We start from the raw sequence: 16610 nt of genomic DNA, 5'->3' as shown, positions 1-16610 counted from the left end.
CCCAGGCTGGAGTACAGCGATGAGATCTTGGCTCACTGGAGCCTCCATCTCCTGAGTTTAAGCATTTCTCCTGCATCAGCCTCCCGAGTAGCTGGGATTACAGCTGGGTGCACCACCATACCCAGCTAATTTTTGTATGTTTAGTAGAGATGGGGTTTCACTATGTTGGTCAGGCTGGTCTTGAACTCCTGACCTCAAGTGATTCGCCTGCCTCAGCCTTCCAAAGTGCTGGGATTATAGGCGTGAGCCGCCATGCCTGGCCTGTAAAATAAACTTCTAAAGTCAATTTTCTGGCTTTCTTGACCTTTTCCCGGACCATTCCTGAGATGAAACTGACCAGGGGCCACAAAGCCTGCTCAGGACTAGGACTAAGTTATGGATCTCGGGGAGGAGCAGAGGAACCCTCCTCACCCACTGGGCATGACACCCACCCCAACTGCCCAGCTGGGCAGCTCCAGACTTCTCCAGGGTTCCTGAGCCCCACTACTCTCCCAGCTGGTAGAAACTGGGGAGCCCTTTCCCATCCTCCTTTCCTGAATCTCGGAAGAAAGAGCAAGGCCCAGGTCCTTCCACACCTCTTCCTCAGGGGCCTCTCACTGTGTGCCATTGCCTGCCCTCACCCCCTAGTCTCCAGCCTCTCCATCCACATGTTCACACAGGCCTGACCCCTCCCCAGCCACCTTCATCACTCCCCAGCCCTTCTCAGCCACGCCTCCTGCAAGAACGTTCTCCACCTCAGGCCCCACTCACTCCCCTCCACCTCTCACCTCCGGGTGCTCCACCTTGTCACCCTGCTCTTCTCCTTCTTTGAAAAGCTCCTCCTCAGAGTCTTATCTGCCCACTCTGCAGACCCAGGCTTGCCCAAGGAGCTGGCTCAGGCTTCATCTCTTCTCTCTGGATGTTTCTCCTATAGTGTCCAGCTCCCATCAGCTCCCACAGCGCCAACTCCATCACCGAGGACTCCCACATCTGTCTCCAGCTACTATGATGTCTCCCCTAAGCCTTTTTTTTTTTTTTTTTTTTTTTGAAACAGTCTGCTCTGTCGCCCAGGCTGGAGTGCAGTGGTGCAACCACAGCTCACTGCAGCCTCAAACTCTTGGGTTCAAGCCATCCTCTTGTCTCAGCCTCCCAAGTAGCTGGGACTACAGGTGTAAGCTACCACACTGGACTAATTTTTAAGATTTTTAAGAGAAAGGGTCTTGCCATGTTGCCCAGGCTGCTCGAGAACTCCTGGGCTCAAGTGATACTCCCACCTCGGCTTCCTGAGTCTCAGACTCTTGTGTTCAACTATCAGCCGAGCATGTCCCCTGGCTGTCCCTCAGAGATCCCACCCAAACTGCTGTCATTATCTTCTCCCTCATTACCTGCTTCTCCCCAACCCAAGTGCCCTGTACCCCCAGGTGCCAAGACCAAAAATCTGAGCATCACTTCTGTTGTTGTTTATTTTTGTTTTAAGAGTAAACATCACTTCTGACCCTCCTTCCTTACAGGAAACCCTCTATGCCTTGGTGTACTCTTCAGCCAACTCAACACCTACTCATCACCTTTCTTGAGTGCCCTTGTACAGTAGCCAACCTGCACAACTGTACGTGACATCTCTCTTCCTTTCCCCCAAACTTCCAACCTTATCCTGTGGACTCTGCCTCCTCTATTTCTCTCACTTCTGTTCCTTCCCCTCCTTTCCCACAGTCTCACCCTAATGCAGACCTTGTATTCTCCCAAAACTCAGCCCAGTGCCTGGCACATCCCTGTCACTAAGTAAAAGTGTGTTAAATTAAGTGGCCACATTCTCTCCTGGATGATCATAAAAGTCTCTTGCCCAGTCCCCCAGCCCCAGCTTCTCTCTGTTTTCTCAACATAGCCTATGGAGACTCCCACAAGGCTTCTAACACCTTGGGCTGCATCTGGATGACTGGGACAGCCTATCACCATGCAGGCCCTATCCAGATTCGGTAGGCGTGGGATAAGGCCTAACATCTGCCTCTCTAACGAGCTCCCAGGGGATGCTGACGCTGCCTGTGAGCCACACGTTGGCACGGTTCTGCCCATGGCTCTCCCCTGCTCTGGATTTTCCAGTGGCTTCCTGGTACCAGCAGGATAAAGTCCATGTTATTCTGCAATTCACATGGCTTCCTGGAGGAGGAGGCACGCTTTAGACTCAGTAGAATGTGGACCAGTTAGGAAGGAGCGGGTAGAGAGATGGATGTTGAGCCCAGCAAAGCCCTGAGGTCACGTTTGGAGGCACACACTCTGGGTCTAAGAGTCATGTGGGTAAGGAGAGGGCCAGGGACCAGCTCAATGCAGGAGCCACCAGAGTGTGTGCTGCGCTCTCTGTGTCCCTCCTTCCATGGCTCTGTGTCACTGAACCCAGGCCTTTGCCTCCTGTGTGTCTCCGGCATCTCTCTCTGTGTGTCTCTCTCCTGTCTCTGTATCACTATCCCACCTGTCCACCCATCTCTGTCATTGTTTGTCCTTTCCTGTCCTCTCCCATGTCCTGTGCCTAGGTCCCTTTCTGGGTTCCAGGCTCTGTAAATCTCTAGCTGTTGGTCACTGGGCGGGACCCTTGGGAAGGCCAGCACTGACAGTCCACACCTGCTCGTGTTAATGTCAGGTCTGGGTCTGACCTCCCTGGACAATGCCTGAGCAGCTCCACGAGATCTGGGAAGGGACTTGGGGACGTCCAGCCCATGAGCTGAGCTCTCTGTCTGCTGTGCAGATGAGGACTGCCCCAAAGCCAAAGAGGAGCCTGGAATCTGGGAGCTGGAGGATGGAGGGAGGTGGCCAGATCAGGGCAGGGCTCCCTGCGGGCCACCTTCTCACCCAGGTTGAAGGCAGGAGAGGAGTGCTGCCTTCTGCCCACCTGGTCTGCCCTACCAGACTTCAGTTCCACCTAACAGTCCCAACATCCATCATCCCTGCAAGTGAGGCTCCCAGACCACAAGTGGCCTCAGTTTCAGAAGTAGCATAAAGAGGCTTGAAGGAGAAATCAGAGTTCAACAGGCCCATGCGGGCAGGTGGCGGTGGGACAGTCCAAGCCGAAATCAGAGCAAATGACTGGATGAGGAAGACTTCCAGGGTAGGAGGGCATCCAAGGAGCAGTGAACCTGGGGCTCTGGAACTCGGGAGAGAGACATGGGCTAGAGGTAAAAATACAGGTTCGTGGCCGGGCGCGGTGGCTCACGCCTGTAATCCCAGCACTTTGGAAGGCTGAGGCGGGCGGATCACGAGGTTAGGAGATCGAGACCATCCTGGCTAACACAGTGAAACCCTGTCTCTACTAAAAATACAAAAAGTTAGCCGGGTATGGTGGCGGGCGCCTGTAGTCCCAGCAACCCGGGAGGCTGAGGCAGGAGAATGGCATGAACCTGGGAGGCAGAGCTTGCAGTGAGCCAAGATTGCACCACTGCACTCTAGCCTGGGCGACAGAGTGAGACTCCATCTCGAAAAAAAAAAAGAAAAGAATGAAAAACGTTTCCTTAGATGAAGCTTCCCACAGATGCTGGCCCTGCTTCCTAAGCCCAAGTTGGTAGCTGTGTTCCCATTGATCTCCTCAGTGCCTGGATGGTAGCAGCAGATGGCACCAGGACTCAATATACAGAAACTTCTGTTTGGGAGACCAGGAGGCTTCATCAGACCAACAGGGAGTGCTGTTTGCTGGCATGTGGATAGTGCCAGGCACTTTGCTGACATTCCCTACTAGCTTGGCTTATTATCCCTGTTTTACAGATATCAAAACTGAGGCTGAGCCAGGCGAGACTGTGTCTCAAAAACAAACAAACAAACAAACAAAACTACAGGTTCATTGGTGGGGTTGCTGCAGCCTGGAGGAGGCCCACGGACTCCCCCTTGGGGAACATGCCTACATGTAGGGAGTGAAAGGAGCCCACCACAGCCCTGGGCTCCTCCCCCAACACCCTAGGATCCAGACACCCCAGATGTCTCACTGCCTCCCTGTCCCTGCCTTTTCCTGCGTGATCCTCTCTGCTGGGTTGCTCTTTCTACCTTTTGCCTCCATGGAAACATATTAGTCCTCATTTAAGATCCAGTTCAAATGCCTCCTCCTCCAAGCAGCCTTCCCTGCCTCCCTCAGGCAGAACAGCTCCTTCTCCTGGGCACCCACCTGCATGAAAGCACCTCTTCCCCACCCCCACCTCCCTCCTGCCTGAGGCGGGCACAGGGCATGTGTTCAATGAAGCCTGTAGCCCAGGGGCTCCAGGTCCAGGCCTCTGACAAACCCACCTCCCTCATCCTGCCAAGCCCTCGGGTAGCTTATCGAAGGGCCAGTTTCTCTTTGTTGCTCTTCCTGAGTCCTTCTTGGTTCTGGGCTGGAGGGGTCTTGAACCAAACCTCCCTCCTGCAGGTGACCAAGCCCCTGGCCTCTGCCCATCTCTGAGTCTAGGTTCTCTGCTGCTCCCCTAGGGAGGAGCATCTCGGGACAACAAAGTGCCCAGGAAGGTAAGAACAGTAGGGCAGGGGCAGAGGTAATAGAAGAGGCCTGGCAGTGGGCAGGCCCGAGGGCAACCATGTACCCTCAGGCAGGTAGCCAGGCAGCTGGTCCTTCCCCACCCAGGGACTCGGGCCTCAGCCGGGGCCGTCGCTTGCCTCCCGGCAGAGGCCTTGAGCTTCTGATGGGAACTGGACATCCGAGGGCCCCCACAGACCCAGCCACCCCCAGGCCTCAGGCAGGGGCAGGCGGGGCCTCCTCAGCCTCCAATCCCTCACCTTCTGGTTCACATTTGCAGCCTTTTCCGGAGCGCCACCCGCCGCCCGCTGCCTCCCCACGCCTGCCAAGATTCCTGGGCCTCTGCGGCTACCCTGCGTGGTGGCGGCGGCAGCAGCAGCAGGAGGGGCTGGGCTGGGCAGGGAGGGGGCCCGGCGGGAGCACAGCCAGGCCACTGCACCCAGGCTGGGCCAAGCAAACACGGCCCCGCCAAGGAGCCAGGCGAAATAGTTCACAAATGAGAAAAAGCTGCTTCCGAGTTGGGCCAGGGTTTTAAAGCCCAGGCTGCAGGGAGCTGAGGTCACCTGCAAAAAGGGTGGCTCACCGGACACCCTGGGCCTGGGAGGGCTTCTGGTGCATCAGGAGGGAGTGAGGTTAGACAGCAATGAACACAGGCCTCATCCGGCCTGGGATATCAGAAAACCCCATCCCCAAACCTAGCTTACCTTTCAGGTCGGAGGGGCCTGGGAAGGTCCCAGCAGAGGCAGGGCCTGAGGATGAACAAGAGAAACAGTGAGGCTACAGGGCAGTGGCTCACGCTTATAATCCCAGTACTTTGGGAGGCCAAGGTGGGAAGACTGCTTGAGTCAGGAGTTTGAGACCAGCCTGGGCAATATAGGGACACATTGTCTCTACTAAAAATTGTTTAAAAATTAGCTGGGCATGATGGTGCACACCTCTAGTCCCAGACACTTGGGGGTGGTATTGCTTGAGCCCAGGAGTTCAAGACTGCAGTAAGCTATGATTGCACCACTGCACTCTTGAGACAGGGCAAGACTCTGTTTAGGAAAAAAAAAACAAAAAGGGAGGAACAGTGTGAGACAATGACATCAGGAGCCTGGGAAGCCTCCTGCCCTAACCCACAGCCACACCAGTGCCTGCCCCGGGCTTCTTACCAGAACCCCCTGCTGGAAACCCGGCCCCAACCTCAGTCTCTTCTCAGTTCCCTCCTCCCCTGAGGGAAGCAGGGTTTGTGCCCTCATACTCCACGACTCCATTCATTCAATGCACACTTAGCAATACCCACGGGGTGCCTGGCCCTGGATTCACGGAGTTCCTCCTGTCCTAGGGCCCAGGCCGAGGATGCCCCTCCTGTGTCCCAGGTTCCCATGCTGGAGAAGTCCCTCTCATATGTCAGTTCTGGTTTGGGGTGGCCCCTACTTTGGGTTAGGATCCCTGCTGGGGAAGCTTCTACTATATGGAGGACCCAAGCCTGGGCCATGGACCACAGAAGTGGTTCAACCCCATACCCTGCCCTGCCTTGTCCTGAAGGGCTGGGGGCATCAGACAAGCGGTCATCACACAATTGGCAAAGATCTCTGGGCTGTGGGAGCATGAAGCAGGGAACACTGCCGCCTTAAGCTTCCCCTGAAGGCTTCATGGAGAAAGGGACACTGGAGCTGGGTCCTGAAGGATGAATCAGAGTCTGAAAGGCAGACGAGGTGGCAGAAGGAATTTCAGGTAGTAATATACAGGGAAGGTCCAGAAGTGCTGTGGGACGGGGAGGCTGGGGCAACATGGTGAGGAAATCTGAATGCCATGCTTGCATTTCTCTGGAGAGCAATGGGGAGCCATCGAAGGTTATTTAGTTGGGGAAGTGATGTGGTCAGAGCCCTGGATGGCTGGGTCCCCATTTCTGCCTTAATCAGGCGTGGTGCCAGGATCTAATAAAAGCCCTACTCCAGGTCACATAGCTATACGCAAAGGATCCGGGGCTAAAGTCCAGACCCAGACATGACTCCGGGGTAGATGGGGAGGGGACGCCCAGCCAGCCCACCTGGCAGGGAGGCCTGTGGGCCGCGTCACTCTCTCCCACAGCTGCTTGCTTGCCTCTGCCTGCTCCCATGGAAACTCTGACATCCAGTCCTGTCTGTAGCTGCACAAGCAGCCAGATGCCAGAGCCAGCAGCTCCTAGGCCTCCTCTCCAACTCAGCTGAGCCCTGCCTCCATCCTGCCACTCTGAACACTATGACCCTGGAGCTGGGTCATGGGGCCACAGCCTGGATGATGGAGCCCAGGTAGGAGGACCCTCCAGCTCAGCTTAGCCCCAGCTTCTCTGGCCCCAGCCCCCTCCCCACACCATGAGACTCTGGGAGAAGAAATGACTTATGTTGGCTCTGGGCTTTGAAGGATGAACATGGATTTAACTGGTTGGTGGTGGGGAGAGGTGATCAGTCCTGGGCCAAGGGAACAGCATGTGTGAGAGTGTAAAAGCCCTGAATATATTCAGGGGATGGAGAGAATCCAAATAAAATAAACAAACACATGAACTAACTAATCAGAGCTAATATTCATTGTGTACCTACTGTGTGCCAGGTACCATTCTGGGTGTTCTCATGAATTATCTCATTTAATCCTCACAACAACCCAGTGACAAAAGTATTTCATCTTGCCTTTTTACAGATGAGAAAACTAAGGGCCAGAGAGGTTAAGTAACTGGCCCAACGTCACACAGCTCATGAAAAGTAGAGCCTGGAGCTGGGCACGGTGGCTCACGCCTGTAATCCCAGTACTTTGGGAGGCCAAGGCAGGAGAATCACTTGAGCTCAGGAGTTTGAGTCCAGCCTGGGCAACATAGTGATACCCCTGTCTCTTAAAAAAAAAAAAAAAGTAGAACCTGAATTAGAACCCTGGCTATGGGCTCCAAAGCCTAGGCTCTTCACCATACAGATGATTTGAGGAGAGGAGACCTGGCTGGGGTCAGACTGAGAAATGCCTTGAATATCAGGATCAGAGATGCAGGTCCTACCTAAAGCTGCTTCCCCATTCCCTTCCCCCATGTTAATGGTCAATAACAATGGTGTCTGCATCCCAAGTTCATTGTATGCACTGGACATAGCACTAGGCACACTCATCAGCACTACTGACTCCTGGAACCCTGGAAGGCTGGAACTGCTGTCCCATTTTACTGAGGAGGAGAACTAGGTGCCAGAGAGGTCACATCCATTCTCTAAGGAAACCAGGCTAGGAAGTGAAGGAGGTGGGATCCGAACCCAGCTCTGCCTGGCCCCCAGGTGGTTAAAAGCCCTGTACACCTGGGCTCCCTGAAGACCTCAGCCATGGGCCCTGCCCCCTACTCCTGCTCTACCCCACCTGTGCTGCCTCAACCTAGATGGCACCAGGGACAGGCAAGGCTGGGAGCAGAGTGGGCAGCTACTCTCAGGTGCCTCAGGAGTCCGCTCCAGCGGGCCAAGGCCCCCTTGGTCTTACAAATAGGAAGTGGGGGTGAGTGGGTAAGCCAGGGCGGTGCCTGAGCCAACTTCAATGGGACTCTGTTCTTAACCTCCACCCCCAGCTGCCTTCCCTAATCCCCTCCTGGAGCCCCTCCCCTGGAGACGTCTCCCCTTTGCACAGAGCCTGCTGCTGTTGGCTAAATCCCAGACCAGATGTGGGTGGGACAGTCTGCACCCCCCACCCCCCACGCCCCACCAGCTTCTGAGAGCTGCAGGGTTCCAGGGAGGCTGGCCAGGGCCTCAGGCCCGCTTCCCCATTCCAACTTTCCAGACTGAGGTGCTGATGGCCATGAGGTGAACAATTGGCTCCTGCCAGCAATGGGGCTCATGGGAGAGGTTCCTATTTCTGAGCGCCTACTACGGGCAGGCTCTGGGCTAAAAATCTTTCTTTAAAAATCATGTCGGATTAAGAGGACCTCTCTGCATACATCCTTATCTCAGCGCTAGCTCTTACTAGCATGAGACCTCCCTCTGGGCCTCAGCTTCTTCATCAGTGAAATGGGAACTCCAGGCATTATTTACTCCCGTAACCCTGGAAGGCTGGAACTGCTGTCCCATTTTACTGAGGAAGAGCGCTAGGTCCCAGAGAGGTCACATCCATTCTCCAAGGTAACCAGGCTAGGAAGTGAAGGGGGTGGAATCTGAACCCAGCTCTGCCCAGCCCATATAAAGCTGCCAAGCCCAGCTTCACAGAGCATTTGTGAGGATTAAACAAGTTAATTTTGTATAATGGACTCAGAGCAGTGCTTGGCATATATGAACGCTAAATAAATATGCCCTATTATAAATATAATCACTGGCCAGGCGCAGTGGCTCATGCCTGTAATCCCAGCACTTTGGGAGGCCAAGGCGGGCAGATCACCTGAGGTCAGGAGTTCGAGACCAGTCTGACCAACATGGAGAAACTCCGTGTCTGCTAAAAATACAAAAATTAGCCGGGCATGGTAGCAGGTGCCTGTAATCCCAGCTACTTAAGAGGCTGAGGCAGGAGAATCGCTTGAACCTGGGAGGTAGAGGTTACAACGAGCTGAGATCATACCATTGCACTCCAGCCTAGGCAACAAGAGCAAAACTCCGTCTCAAAAAAATAAAAAATATAAATAAATAAATAAATAAATAAATAAATAAATAAATAAATAAAATCACCACGACACCTCTCAACAGCCCTGTGAGGTTAGTATTATAAACTTGATTTTACAGATCAGAAACCGAGGCTCAGAGAGACGTCATTTGCCCAAGTTCCCCTAGCCAGGGAAGGACAGTCCCAGAGCTTGGCCCCAAGCTGAGCAAGTCCAAAGATGAGGACAGCCTCCTGGCTCCCCCGAGCTGAGGCATGGTGTGTACTGGGGTGGAGGTCGGTCCTCCGCACCCCCTCAGTCCCTCCTGCCTGACCCCCAGGGGTTCCACCCACAATCCAGCCCCTGCTGCCGCTGCAGGAGGGGGCTCTGCATTCCTGGCTAAGCAGCCGGATTTGCTGTGCTCCAGGAACTATGAAAAGAATGCTTGCCATGAGCAGAGCCGTGGTTGCCTGTCAGGGAGCGTGGCCTGGAGTGCCCACGCAGAGCTTGGTGGCAGCCAGCACAGTGGGAAAGAAGGAGGCTAGCCAGAAAGGAGAACTTCCGGGTGGTGGGGGCTGTGGACACTGGACAGGTGTGGAGACCAAAGTGTTGGCCACCTGGGATCTTTCAGGAGAGAAGTGACCCCTCTACCCTGCAATCTAGGTTTCTCCTCACCATAAGCTGTAAGCAGAGGCAGGCTGGCACTGCTGACCCAGCTCATGGATGGGGTTACAGAGACTCAGAGGAAAACTCTCCTGAGGTCACACAGCAGCCAGTGGCAGAATTGAGACCAGAGGCCAGGACCCCCGGCTCAGACCCCGCTTCCTCCCAGAGGCTTCCCTTCCTCACAGGACCCACCAGGGACCACCAAGGGTTCCTAGATAATAGAAAATACCATCCCAGCCCTCACGGTTCTGGGCTCTCTCTGGGCCTGACCTTCTCATGCCTGCTATTCCTCCTTTCCCCCTCCACAAAAAAACCCCTGTGCTACGAAAATGCCCCACACACTGTAGACGTACGACAATTAAGATTCCATTCCTTTTGGGAGGCTCAGGCGGGCGGATCACTTGAGGTCAGGAGTTCAAGACCAGCCTGACCAACATGGCAAAACCCCGTCTCTACTAAAGATACAAAAATTAGCGGGCATGATGGTGCGCACTTGTAATCCCAGCTACTTGGGAGGCTGAGGCAGGAGAATTACTTGAACCCGGAAGACAGAGGTTGCAGTGAACCGCAATTGCACCACTGCACTCCAACCTGGGCGACAGAGAGAGACTCCATCTCAAAAAAATAAATAAATAAAGAGAGGCTGGGTGCAATGGCTCATGCCTGTAACCCCAGCACTTCGGGAGGCCGAGGCGGGCAGACCACAAGATCAGGAGTTCAAGACCAGCCTGACCAACATGGTGAAACCCCGTCTCTACTAAAAATGCAAAAACTAGCCAGGCTTGGTGGCACATGCCTGTAATCGCAGCTACTCAGGAGGCTGAGGCAAGAGAATCGCTTGAACCCGGGAGGCAGAGAGTACAATGAGCCGAGATGGCAAGAGAATCACTTGAACCTGGCAGGCAGAGTGCAGTGAGCCGAGATGGTGCCATTGCACTCCAGCCTGGGTGACAGAGCGAGACTCCATCTCAAAAAAAAAAAAAGAAAAAAAGAAGGAAAAAAGAAAGAGAGAGAGGAAGGAAGGAAGGAAGAAAGAAAGGCCAGGCATGGTGGCTAACACCTATAATCCCAGCACTTTGGAAGGCCAAGGTGGGTGGATCACTTGAAGTCAGGAGTTCAAGACCAGCCTGGTCAACATGGTGAAACCTTGTCTCTACCAAAAATACAAAATTTAGCCGGGCCTGGTGGCACATACTTGTAATCCCAGTTATTTGGGAGGGTGAGGCAGGAGAATCGCTTGAATCCAGGAGGTGGAGATTGCAGTGAGCCAAGATCGCGCCACTGCACTCCAGCCCGGGCAACAGAGCGAGACTCCGTCAAAAAAAAAAAGACCAGGCATGGCACAGTGGCTCACTCCTGTAATCCCAGCACTTTGGGAGGCCAAGGCGGGTGGATCATGAGGTCAGGAGTTTGAGACCAGCCTGGCCAATGTGGTGAAACCCCGTCTCTACTAAAAATACAAAAATTAGCCAGGCATGGTGGTGCTCACCTGTAGTCCCAGCTACTAGGGAGTCTGAGGCAGAAGAATGGCTAGAACCTGGGAGGTGGAGGTTGCAGTGAGCCGAGATCATGTCATTACACTCCAGCCTGTGTGACAGAGCGAGACTCTGTCAAAAAAAAAAAAAAAAGTTGCTGTTCTACCTTCTTATTGGCTAGGCACAGCGACTCACCCCTGTAATCACAGCACTTTGGGAAGCCAAGGTGGGCGGATCACCTGAGGTCAAGTGTGCAAGACCAGCCTGGCCAACATGGTAAAACCCTGTCTCTACTAAAAATACAAAAAATTAGCCGGGCGTGGTGGTGGACGCCTGTAATCCCAGCTACTTGGGAGGCTGAGGCAGGAGAATCGTTTCAACCTGGGAGGTGGAGGTTGCAGTGAGCCAAGATTGCGCCACTGCACTCCAGCCTGGGCAACAAGAGCCAGACAAGAAAGAAAAGAAAGAAAAGAAAAGAAAAGAAAAGAAAAGAAAAGAAAAGAAAGAAAAAAAAGAAAAGAAAAGAAAAGAGAAAAGAAAAGAAAAGAGAGAAAGAAAGAGAGAGAGAAAAAAGAAAGAGAAAGAAAAAGAAAGAAAGAAAGAAAGAAAGAAAGAAAGAAAGAAAGAAAGAAAGAAAGAAAGAAAGAAAAGAAAGAAAGAAAGAGGGAGGAAGGAAGGAAGGAGAAAGGACGGAAGGAAGGAGAAAGAAAGGAAGGAAGGAGCAAGAAAGGAAGGAAGGAAGGGAGGGAGGGAGGGAGGGAGGGAGGGAGGAAGGGAAAGAAAGGGAAAGGAAAGAAAGGGAAGGGAGGGAAGGGAAGGAAGGGAAGGAAGGGAAAGAAAGAAAAGAAAGAAATCACAGAACCTCAAGTGACAAGGTTCCCTCTGCTCCATGTCCTTTGAGGGAGGGCAGCCTTTGTGAGGAAGGGGACCTGGGCCTGGGATCCTGGCCTCTGTTTTGATTCTGCCGCTGGCTGCCATGTGACCTCAGGTGAGTTCCCCTCTGAGTCTCCATAACCCCATCCATGAGCTGGGCCAGCATTTGCCGCCTGGCTCTCCCTATGAGGCACTAACCCTCTGCCACCCCCACATGTGACCTCTTCCCCTTCAAGAGCCAGGAGGGCTGGGTGCAGTGGCTCATGCCTGTAATCCTAGCACTTTGGGAGGCCAAGGCAGGTGGATCATGAGGTCAGGAGATCCAGACCATGGTGAAACCCCATCTCTACTAAAAATACAAAAAATTAGCTGGGCGCGGTGGCGGGCACCTGTAGTCCCAGCTACTCAGGAGGCTGAGGCAGGAGAATGGCGTGAACCTGGGAGGCAGAGCTTGCAGTAAGCTGAGATCGCACCACTGCACTCCAGCCTGGGTGACAGAGCGAGACTCCATCTCAAAAAAAAAAAAAAAAGAGCCAGGAATCCCAGCCCATCCAGGCTGCATGGGGACAGTCAGCCTCCAATTCAGAACTTTCCAAGAATCTGAATGGAAGCAGGGCCAGTCCTCCCCAGTCCACTTCTAGGATCCAACCAGAAAGGCGGAATGGACACTGATCAGACAATCTAGGTGCTACGCCCCCATCACACGTGTGACCTGGGACTACTCCTCACCTCTCTGCAGGCAAAACAACTCTGGAGACAAGTTCAGCATTCCCATTTTAGAGATGTCAAACTGAGGCTCAGAGATGGGAAGTCCTAGGTCTGTCTGACTCCCAGTGCGAGCTCCTCTCCACACAACACATGCTGCCTCACTCAAGATCTGCTGTCCACACTCCACCCACTCTGGAAATGCCCTCAGAACAAAGTGGGCCTGGAATTCTCTTTCTGGGAGCCAGACTTCCATGACTGGTACTTGGGCACATGTGTGTCCACATATGGCCTCACAAACCCACCCAGGCTTCAGGGCTACACTCAGTCCCCAGCTCCCAGTCATCTCAACTTAACAGACCTCAGGGCCAAACCCACATCTCCCGTGCACCTGCCTTCTCTGGGGACAGGCCACAGCCATCTAGTGCAAGGCTCCTGGCCCCACTGCCAACCGGCTTACTCCTTTCCATCTACTTCTTCCTCTCATCCCCATGGCAACCGCCCACTTCATCCCCTGTCACCTTTCTCCTTAAACTCTGACCAGCCTCCTCCATGATCTCCCTTGCCTTGAAGATCCCCCCTTCATCCTTGTTCCCCAGAGCAGCCAGAGTGATCTCCAGACTGTATCATTTGCAGCTCACACCCTTTCTCTGGACAGGGCCCTTAGAAATCTGACCTCAGGCCGGGCGCGGTGGCTCAAGCCTGTAATCCCAGCACTTTGGGAGGCCGAGGCGGGCGGATCACAAGGTCAGGAGATCGAGACCACGGTGAAACCCCGTCTCTACTAAAAATACAAAAAATTAGCTGGGCGCGGTGGCGGGCGCCTGTAGTCCCAGCTACTCAGGAGGCTGAGGCAGGAGAATGGCGTGAACCGAGGAGGCGGAGCTTGCAGTGAGCCGAGATCGCGCCACTGCACTCCAGCCTGGGCAACAGCGTGAGACTCCGTCTCAAAAAAAAAAAAAAAAAAGAAATCTGACCTCAAAGTCATGAGTCCCTCCTGCTCCCCAGTGTGATCCAACAGTGCCCATTACTCACTGTCCCTGAGAGAACCTTGAAGCCTCCCCCTTCACACCTCTGCACGAACTGTGCCCTCAGCCGGGAATGCCCTCCCATTCACCCTTTCCATCCCCTGCACCTGTCAAAATTATCATCCTTGAAAGCCCTGGCCAGATCATCTCTTAGGTGCCACCTTCCCTGATCTGCACTTCAGCTTGCATGGTGCCCCTCCTCGGTACCTAGTAGCGCACCGTGGAACCACAGCCACACCCCATAGGAGAGGCCCCTGTGTCTCTCTCGTTCCTTCGTCCCAACACGGTAAGTTCCTCCTGCCACGGATGGGACCAGCTCATCTGAGGCCCCACTTCCCTATAAGAGGCGTCCCATCCCTGCCACTGAGAGCTCTGGAGCGGGCTGGGGGGCCAGCAGGGCAAGGAAGCTGGGACTGTGCATCCTTTGTTCCAGCTCAGGCAGGAGCAGAGAAGGTAGTGGAGTACAGGGGCTCAGGCTGACAGCCCTGCTTAGTATCTTTCTCCTCCTTCTTGCTAACAGACACATTCACTTCCATATTTTCTTTCCCCTTCCTCTGAGCCAAAGAGCGGAAATTCTCATTTTCACTGCGGTAGACAAGTGAAACCAGAGAAAGAGACCCTGGTGAGCGTGTCTGGGTGTGAGCGTATGTGTGTGTGTGCCGTCCTGTCTGAGTATGTCTGGCTGGGGCACGTGGGGCCTGCCATGTGTCTGTAGGAGTTTGGGTGTGTGTGCACGCGTCTGCCTGTGTCTTGTGGTGGTGTATGTTTCAGTGGAGGAGTGTGTCCGCATGAATCTAATGAATGTTTGGGTCGGTGTGTGACATGCGTGGCTCTCAGAAGGGTGCAAGGCTGTGTGTGGCTAGGTGAATGTGTCTGTGGTTTCTCCTCACTATCCTCTGGGGTCATTGTGTGTCCAAGCGTTTGTAGGTGTTCACCAGTCCAGTGGGAAGCCAGTGAGGGCGCCTATGCCCTGACCGAGACCACCAACCACGGTGTCTCTCCAGAGATCAACAATTCCTGCCCTGAGGCCCCATCAGCTTGGGGCAGTAAAAGGATCAGTCGATCTTAGCTCAGTCCCCAGAGAGGGACCTCAGGCTGCCTGACCCTCCAGCCATCCAGCTGCACGGCCCCCAGACCTTTCAAATGCCCAGTACAGCTGCTGGGAGGTTGTCCTTGCTAAAGGGACTCTGCCAAGAGGAGTGGATGGGTCCCTGCTGCCAGCCTGAGCAAAAGGTGCTGACAGCAGACAGGAGGGATGACTTCTGGTTGCTCGGGCACCCCTAAGGAGGTCAGCCGCATGTCTGTGTCAGGAACCCAGCATGGCCTCACACAGGCACACACACGTGTGCGCACACATACAACCAGCAAAGTTTTCCCCATGGCAATGGCGTTCCTGGGCCCCTCTGGCTGAATAGCATTTCTCTACCTGGAGGATTTCTGGGGCTAGGGTGGCTCCAGACCCAGGGCAGAGACACCGGGAGGTTGTTCTGGGGCCCTGGGACCCCAGTTCCTCTTGGCCAGGCAGTGGCTCTCACCCCCTGCAAGTCTCGGTCTGGAGCTAGGGGGATGCTGAGCCCCTGACAGGGACATTCCTGGGAACCTGTCTCCAGTTTGGGGCGAGGGGACTGACAGGGCACCTAGAATAGGAGGAACTTGAGGGCTAAGGCGGAAAACCTTATAACTGGGAGGTCTCCAGCAAATCAGCAATGGCAGAGAGATGGGGGCAGGAGTGAGAGCGGGGAGGATGCTAAGGCCCCTCACTCCCTCCTCTCTCCTCCATCACCCTGCGAAGGCAGACTTGTTATCCCCACTTTACAGGTAGGACGGGAGACCAGGAGGTGGTGACGCGCCCAGAGCCACCTCGTCGGGGAGGGGGTGTTCCTCAAGGCACTGTCTGATGCTGGAGCCCTCACTGCTGGGAGAGGAAGGGAGGAGGGGGCTTTCCTGGGATCCTGCCTGGGAGGGAACGGAGCGCAGGGAACGGGATGGGCTCCCCCATCCTAAGGCAACCCCCTGGCCCAAGTCCCCCACCGCGTCCCCATCCCAGAGTCCGAGGCGCCGGCCCTGCCGTCCCGCATGGTGCTGGGGGAAGCCCAGCCCAGGTCCTGCCCTCGGATTCCCCCAACCCGAGCCCCAGTGCCCGCCTCCCCGCCTTTACCTGCGGGCGCGGCCGCCGGGGGCCGCTCCCGGCCCTCGAGGGCGGCCCGGGCGGCGCGGGCTCCGCACAGGGGCGTCCGCGGCTGGGCGGGCGGCGTCGGGGTCCGGGGTCCGCGCCGGCGGGGTTCCGCGTCGCTCTGCCGGCCGCCCCTCGCGGCTGCCGGAGTGGGCGGGTAGCGGGAGGGGCGCGTCGGGGCGGGGCCTCCGCCCTCTTCTTTCCACAGCCACGGCCAAGGCCCGCGCCCCTCCCGGCCCAGCGCGGCCTCGGACGGCTGCCTCCCTCCCCGACACCCACGCAGAGCCCCCGCCACACACGCGCTCCTGGACGGCCCGCCCCCACCCCTCCCGTCCACCTGACCCGCGGCTCGGCCACCAGGGAGTCCGCGCAGCCCCTGCCCTCGAGAGGCCACCCGCCTGGCTGGACGGACGCGGCTGCTGAGAAGGACGGCCAGGCGCGGTCCTGCAGGGAAGGGGCAGCTCGGGCTGGCGGCCCCCCACTAAGGAGTCCCCAGAAGGCTGCCTGCAGACGTGACCTCGGTAGGCTGAGCCCGGAGGACTCACAGGGGCCAGTCGTGGTCCGCACATTCAGGCTTTAGGGCATTGAACCGGGGTCACAGAGGCAGGCGGAACAGGCTGAGGCTGGCCAGACCTAGTCCCCGGGAAATGGGGAGTCACGGAAGGCTCTGGAGCGGGGC

At 55.5% G+C, this 16610-nt stretch overlaps 1 protein-coding gene across 2 annotated transcripts in view; it reads right to left on the bottom strand.

Annotated features, from left to right (window-relative positions):
- COL8A2 (collagen type VIII alpha 2 chain) overlaps positions 1-15950 on the bottom strand; it is a 33001-nt gene extending 17051 nt beyond the window's left edge. The window contains exons 1-2 of one of the 2 annotated variants that reach the window (XM_001102808.5): positions 15917-15950; positions 5167-5211 (exon numbers count right to left, since the gene is read on the bottom strand). The gene's annotated coding sequence lies outside the window, so the exon portion shown is untranslated. Of the gene's footprint in view, positions 1-5166; positions 5212-11166; positions 11287-15916 lie in introns of those variants that run through there. The other variant, XM_077963777.1, reaches the window with a different exon arrangement.
- Positions 15951-16610: the final 660 nt, after the last annotated feature.

Source organism: Macaca mulatta, chromosome 1 (assembly GCF_049350105.2).
Source record: "Macaca mulatta isolate MMU2019108-1 chromosome 1, T2T-MMU8v2.0, whole genome shotgun sequence".
Lineage (NCBI taxonomy): Eukaryota > Metazoa > Chordata > Mammalia > Primates > Cercopithecidae > Macaca > Macaca mulatta.
This window is presented reverse-complemented; position numbering and strand designations above follow the sequence as displayed.